This window comes from Phoenix dactylifera, unplaced genomic scaffold, assembly GCF_009389715.1.
Source record: "Phoenix dactylifera cultivar Barhee BC4 unplaced genomic scaffold, palm_55x_up_171113_PBpolish2nd_filt_p 002157F, whole genome shotgun sequence".
NCBI lineage: Eukaryota > Viridiplantae > Streptophyta > Magnoliopsida > Arecales > Arecaceae > Phoenix > Phoenix dactylifera.
Window position 1 is genome coordinate 26921 of NW_024069422.1, and position 7563 is coordinate 34483.

The 7563-nt window shown below is 40.9% G+C and overlaps 1 pseudogene; it reads left to right on the top strand.

Annotated features, from left to right (window-relative positions):
- Positions 1 to 2306, top strand: LOC103697347 (annotated as a pseudogene).
- Positions 2307 to 7563: the final 5257 nt, after the last annotated feature.

Sequence of the window (7563 nt, forward strand, 5' to 3'; positions counted from 1 at the left end):
CAAGAGAGAGAATATAAGATAGACAAAGAGCTAGTCTGATAGGACACCTGGCCTGTCCAACAAAGGAAGTATAGTTCATAGTGGAACCAGACATGGCAGAGGCGGCTGTACTTCTAGCAATTCAGAAGATCGGTGTTGCTTTGGGTGGAGCAGCATTGAGAGAAGCTAGTTCTCTGTTCGCAAATGAAGTCTCATTGTTGACTCAACTACCAAGTAGTATGACCTGTATCAAGAGTGAACTTTTGGTAATGCAAGCCTTCCTCGGTCATATAGATAGTCGAACTGATAACAATCAAGTCTTTGAAGCTTGGGTTCAGGAGGTACGGAAACTGGCATATAGTATTAAGGACATTATGGATGAGTATGTGTATCTCATAGCTCAACAACAAGGGAGCGGGTTAGGAGGCTATCTTAAAAAAGTAGTAAAGAGATCCCAATTTGGTTGCCTTCCATCAAATTGCTGCTCGGCTGAAAGAATTGGAAACTAATTTGGTTAACCTTTCACAAATGAAGGAGCGATGGATGAAGACAACAGAGGGAGCAATGGGTAGTAGTTCACGTAATGCTAGTGAAATGCAGCAGACTCTTCTCATTTTATGGATGAAGATGACCTTGTGGGGATTGACCAAAACAAAAAAATATATCTGAATGGCTATCTGACGAGGATCTGGCTTGGTCTATAATATCCGTGTGGGGCATGGGGGATTGGGCAAAACAACCCTTGTCACCAATGTATATAAAAGTGAGAGAAAAAAGTTTGAATGTCATGCATGGATATCCATCTCACAAACTTACGAGGTGGATGAACTTTTAAGAAGAATGATAAAGGAGCTGAATGTGGAGAAAGTTCCGATTGACCTCAAAGGAATGGACCATAGAAGGTTAGTTGAAAGAGTGAGGCTTTTTCTAGAGAAAAAAAGATTTTTGATCATATTGGATGATGTATGGGATCTGAAAGCTTTCAATGCTATTCGTGATGCCATTAATGTTTATGACAACAATGGAAGCAGAATAATCATTACAACCCGGATTGCTGAGGTAGCTTCACTAGCACATGATGCTTGGAATCTTGAGCTCAAGCTTTTGGAAAGCACTAAGGCATGGGATCTATTTTGTAGGAGGGCATTCCGGAAAGATGAAGTGAGAAAATGTCCTCAAGAACTAGAGGAGTTGGGGAAAAAAATTGTATCAAAATGTCAAGGGGTTACCACTAGCTATTGTCTCTTTAGGCAGTCTTTTGTCCCTGAGAGAGAAAACCAAGTCAGAATGGGAGAAAGTTTATGATCAGCTGAGCTGGGAGTTGAATAACAACCCAAATTTGGACCATGTGAAGCATGTTCTGAATCTCAGCTATAACTATTTGCCGAGATATCTTAAGAACTGCTTCTTGCATTGCAGCATGTTCCCGGAGGATCATGTGCTTCAGAGAAAGAGGCTTATGAGGCTATGGGTCGCAGAGGGATTTGTGGAGGAAAGGGGATCAAGAACAATGGAGGAAGTGGCAGAGGACTATCTCAAGGAGCTCATCCATCGATGCATGCTTCAAGTTGTAAAAAGGAATCAATTTGGTAGAATAAAACACTGTCGGATGCACGATCTTGTACGAGAGTTGGCTGTATCATTGTCTAAGAAGGAAAATTTTAGTGCTGTCCTTGATGATCTTCAGATGGTGGGGAAGACGGGTGATGAAACACGCCGCCTGTCAGTGCACGGATACAGTAACGAAATCCAATCGAGTATGGAGTTGCCAAGACTTCGCACTTTCGTGGTGTTTGACCCTTCAATGTCCTCATCATCATCATCCTTCTCTTCGCTGTGTTCCAGCTCTAGATATTTGACCGTCTTAGATCTGCAAGGCATCTCGATTGAGAGAGTACCAGATGAAATCGGGGACTTATTCAATCTCCACTTTTTGGGTCTGAGGGACACAAAGGTGAAGGTGCTACCAAAATCCTTGGGAAGGCTTCGTAACCTGCAGACGCTCGACCTCATGAAAAGTGAAATAGAAAAACTGCCAAGCACGACAAGAAATCTCAAGAAGTTGCGTCACTTGTTTGCCGAGAAGATTCTCGATCCAAATAATCCTATAAATAATCGTAGAGGTGTGCAAGCTCCGAAAGGACTCTGGAATTTGAAAAGAACCTGCAAACTCTCCAAGCAGTGGAAGCAAACAAGGAATTTGTGAAACGGCTAGGAACTTGACGCAACTGAGGAGCATTCGGATATGGAAAGTGAGCGGCATCCATTGCAAAGACCTTTGTGCTTCGTTATATATCAAGGTTGCATCACCTATACTTGTCCCTTAATGCAAGCAACGAGAATGAGATTCTCCAGTTGGGAGGCTGGGATCATCCACCTCAGCATCTTCTAAAGCTTATTCTAGATGGGCGGCTAGCAGAAGGGACGATGCAGTTGCCTTTATTTCGTGCCCTTGGAGCTAGCCTTCGGAGATTGGGTCTGGGTTGGAGTGGGTTGGTAGAGGATCCAATTCAATCCCTCTCTCAGTTGCGCGACCTTGTATGGCTCAAAACTGCACAAGGCATATGACGGGCAGCGATTGTGGTTTCGTGCAGGATGGTTCCCTAACTTTCACTACAAAAAATTAGACTTTTCCCGACTCTTTCCCGCCGACGCTTATCAAAAAGCGTCGGCGAATTTCGAGCGGGGTCGAAACTCGACGACGCTTTTTGTTAGCGTCGGGGTGAATTTAGAGACGACGACGCTTTAAAGCGTCGTCGAGGACAAAAGATACGACGACGCTTTAAAGCGTCGTCGGAGGCCAAAGGGGCCCAACTCTTGGCCTTTCCTCTTCACCCAGCCGCACCCCCGATCTTGAGACGACGACAGCTTTAAAGCGTCGTCGGAGGTCCCTCTTCTTCACCCAGCCGCTCCCCCCGATCCCTCCTTTTTCTGCGCTCCCATCCGCCCACCCCACCATCCGCCACCCCACATCGTTCTTCTTTTAATCCCACACCGGAGATTATGTTCTCCCTCATTTCGTTTAATTCCGCGCGGCCTGGGCTTCGAAGCAAGGGGCACTCGAGGCTCCTCCGGATCGCCGTCTGAACCAACCCAACCGGCCGTGCTCAACTTGATAAAGCCATTGAATGCTGTTCCGGGACTTGAAGACCTATCTAGGTGCCAGATTTTCACTTAGAGCAGGCAGAAACCCCATGACTTGTCTTCTAAAAGGTGAAAAGACATTATCTTAACCCTTTCAGTGGAGGCCAAATCATGTCGAGGCGCGAGAACATGATCCGTCGGCGTCGACTTGGTGCACAACCGGCCGGTCTCTGCTCGACGAGCCGACGTCGGGGCTGGACTCTGCTCGGCTCCAGGGAAAGAAGAGGTCCTCGACCAGGTCGTGCTCATCTCCGACGGAACCACCCACCAAAGAAGAACGCCCTCACTGGGGCAAGAACAGGTTCCCCTCTTCTTTTTTAATTTTTTTTTTTAAAAACAGGTTGCTAACGCCGACGCTTATAAGCGTCGGCGTTGAGTATTTTCCCGACGCTTCATTAGCGTCGGAAAGTCCTGTTTTGCCGACGCTTTCCTTAGCGTCGGCAAAACCGGACCCACGCCCACCCTGTCCGACGTTTGACCCACGCTTTGTGAAGCGTGGGCTGGGAATTCGCCGACGCTTATAAGCGTCGGTAGAAGACAAAAAAAAGCGTCGGGAGTTCTTCCTTCTTTTGTAGTGCTTGAAGGAACTTTTGTTATACGATATGCCGCAACTTAATCAGGTTGAGGTAGAGGATGGCGCCATGGCAGAGGCTGGAGTTTCTAGTCATGGATGGCCTACCCGCGTTAAAGGAGTCCACGAGGCATCGAATATCTACATCCCTCCAAGAACTGTACTTGAAGGATCTGGATCCAGAATTCAAAGGGAGGTTCGAAGAAAGCGACGACAAGAACAAGATTCAGCGCATCCCTAATGCCTATTATATTTAAGAGAGGCGACGAACAATTATGAAAGCCCTTTCATGATCCATCCTCTGCCACACTTATCTAGGACACCAAGTAAGAGTCCTTCCATTTTGTATCTAATTACTGCATCTCTAGTTTTATTAATCATCTGATGCCCTGAATCTTAACCCATTTCCCAATAAAAAAAATTAATTCGATATTTCTAGTTTGTGCTCAGTTTCTTCTACCCAACGTCTTTGTATTTTTCACATGTGCTTATGTCTTTAGTATTGCATGAGGCTCGTATCTGCATATTTTACCATCAGATATTTTAATTAATGGGCTGTTCTTGAAAATAAGAGGGCTAATTTCCATATAGCATGATTTTTTTTTCTTAATTTTTAAAATCTCATTAACATGTTTTTCCCTAAAATCAAAATTCAAAGAAATTTCTGCCATTTTCAACAAGGATTTTGATTCAACTTATAACCTGATACACACTTCTATTAACGACTTTCGTCACTATAATTTTTAACAAATATTTTCTAATTATTTTTGTCTTTAATTTACAAGCGTCATTTTTTCTTTTCTTGGTCTATATATTTTCTTTTCACTGCTCCAAAGCTAACCATTCTCTCTCTCTTCATCCTCTATGCTATTGTCCTATATTTTTTGCTCTTAAAAATAATGTGCCTTTTTTTTGGTATGATACTTTCCTTTTTATGTATTTCTCAAAATCTAAATTATGATTATGCACTTACAATTCCCTCCAAGTAAAACTTCATTTTGATTTTTACTTCCCATTCAGTTTTTTTCACTCAAAAATAGGCTTTATTAGATATTTCATGTAACTTCACTTCATAATTTGATTTTATTGATTTAAAAATTTTGTATAACTCATTTTTCTTCCATAACTTTTCTTAAATTTATCATACTCTTTTTAACATATATTTTGGATTATGGAGGTATGGAATATTTAGAAAATTATGCATCTAGCTCATTAATCTATTCAATTGTTTTATTGACCTTGGATGAATTAAAGGTTGCCTTCATCTTGCAGGAAAATCATTTTAGGGAGTCGAGAACAAGCTCACAAGATAAAATTCTCGCAGATATTTTATTAAAATTTTCTCTTTCTAGTTATAATGTACTTTGCTCATAAAGATCTGTCTGCCGTGTATTATGTGTATAAGTGCTTGCCCTATTCTATTAGGATCCATTCAATATACTCAAATGTGGTGTCTTTAAATGCTCATGTAGTCATGATGATGTGTAATATATGTTTTTTTTCATTAGATTGCTTATGTAATTAGCTGGAAATTACTTTTTTCCTAAGATCTTCTATTTTTCGGTTGGGTGAGGATAATTTAGTTTGTTATTTTATTAGTTGGTGCATGCTATTAAAATGTGACTTTGCTCTAAGTCATTTATGGGGCTTTAGTAGTACCATTATCTTTACGAGCTCCTTTCTATATTTTGAGAGAGGATATTGAACTTGTTATTTTATTAGTTGGTGCATTCCATAAAATTGTGACTTTCGCTCTAAGTCATTTATAAAGCTTTAGTAGTACAATTACCTTTACAAGCTCCTTTCCACATTTTTGAGATAATTTTTTTCTAAAATCAAATAGAATCAAGTGAGAAGTTTTTTTTCTCTTAAAGAAAGATAGTTGTATTTTTTACTGGCTATTGTCTTAGCTTTTCTCGCCACCTAGCAATGGGTGTCCTAGAAACTTGTTCCGCAAGTTCCTTGCACCAGAGGGGTAAATCATGGGAGTGGATACCAATATTTGAGTAACCGGAAAGAGGTAATCCGAAAAGAAGTGATTTGGATTAGCCCTGACTTTCCCATGATTTTTGCTATCATCGTACCAATTCAATTGATAAGGGATGTAGAGGTGGGTTTGCGGTAAGGGGTGTAGTGTCTAGATTTGGTAGAAATCTAATTGGTGAGAACGATTACAATCCGCAACACATTTCTTATAAGGAGAAGGTATAGATTGATCCAGTCATGATTGGTGAATCTGTGCTTGTCCCGTGGTAACTGTAATGGATGCTGACATAAGCTGGCCATAACCTAAGAATTAGCGGTAAAGAGGGTTTTTGAAATTTAAATATGGTTATAGTAAACCGTTTATCCCTCATTTAAAACCCATCTTGAATACAATGGAGGCGTTGGAGCTCCAACGATTTACTCCAGGTTGAGAGGGAGGGAGGAGGCGTCCTCTCACTCTCATATAATTCCCCTTCCTTTCATATCCATTGTCTCTTCCTTTCTTTCTTGGTTTTTTTTAATTATTTTTTTCTTTCTTGCTGTTTTTTTCTGCTGAAAGGCGAGGGCAGAATAGAAGAGAGGTTTGTCTTGTTGTTGGTCTTCTCTTCACCGATTTTTTCCGTCCTTTGGCTTTGAATCTATTGTGTACGAGCATACTAGAAAAGTCCTTGCCGAGTTCAAGAGAATTTGTAGTATTGTGCACGTCTACAAATTCACCCGGTCCGTTGTATCTTCGAGAGGATTGCTAGAATCCGGTGTACATAAGGAGGCGAATCTCTTTCAAAGAGAAAAATTAAAATATCATCTACGTTTAAACATAGGAATAATAACAGACCTATCAAATTATTTCCAATATAACACATTCTATCGAGAGTCACAAATGTAAAAGTGAAGAAATACTTAAGCGACAATTTTGCAGATGAAAGATCTAGGGTTAGCTAAAGTAATCTTAGAAATCAGAATCATAAGGACACAAAATGAGATTGTTCTGATCAATCTCACTATGTTTGAAAAAAGTGTTAAAGAAATTTGGGTACGAAAATTGCAAAAGCCAGTTAGCACCCCATATGATCCTAGCATAAAATTTAAAGAAAAATGGTGGGGACAGTGTTTCTCAATTAAAGTATTCTCAATTAATTGGAAGTCTTATGTATTTGGTATAACTGTACTCGACCAATATCTCCTACGCTGTGGGAAGACTAAGTAATACACTAATAACCCCGATAAGACACATTGGGATGCATTGAAAGACTTCTTAAATATTTGAAGGCTACTATTAACTATGGGAATATTATTCTGGTTTTTCCACTATGCTGAAGGGTATAGTGATGCTAACTGGATCTCTTGATTTCGAAGACACTAAGGCTACTTGGATTTGTTTTTACACTAGGTGGTGTGGCAGTCGCTTGAAAATCTTCCAAGCAGACCCTGATTACAAGATCCCCATAGAGGCTGAGATGGTAGCCTTAGAGTTAGCTGGTGGGAGAGTAGATTGGCTTAAGGGTCTGTTATTCAAATATTCCCATGATGGATAAGCCTATTCCTGCTATTCTAATTAATTGTGATAATCAGGCGACTATAGCAAAAGTGAAAAGTAAAATCACAATTCAAGTCGTCTAGACACATCGAGCTTCGATATAAAATTTTAAGGAAGCTCACCTCTACGGAGTATAACTTTAAGTTATAAAAATCCGGTAGAGAACTTGGCAGATCATCTGGACCCAAGGGCTTGTTCCGAGAGGAGCAAGTTCAATATGCTTTCAAGGGGGATGGGTTTAAAGCCTATTTTTAAGTCACCATCAGCGGCAACCCAACCTATCTAACTGGGTAGAGGTGGGTATTGGGCCGGGGCCGCCCATGGTCCGGCACAGCCCGACACGAAG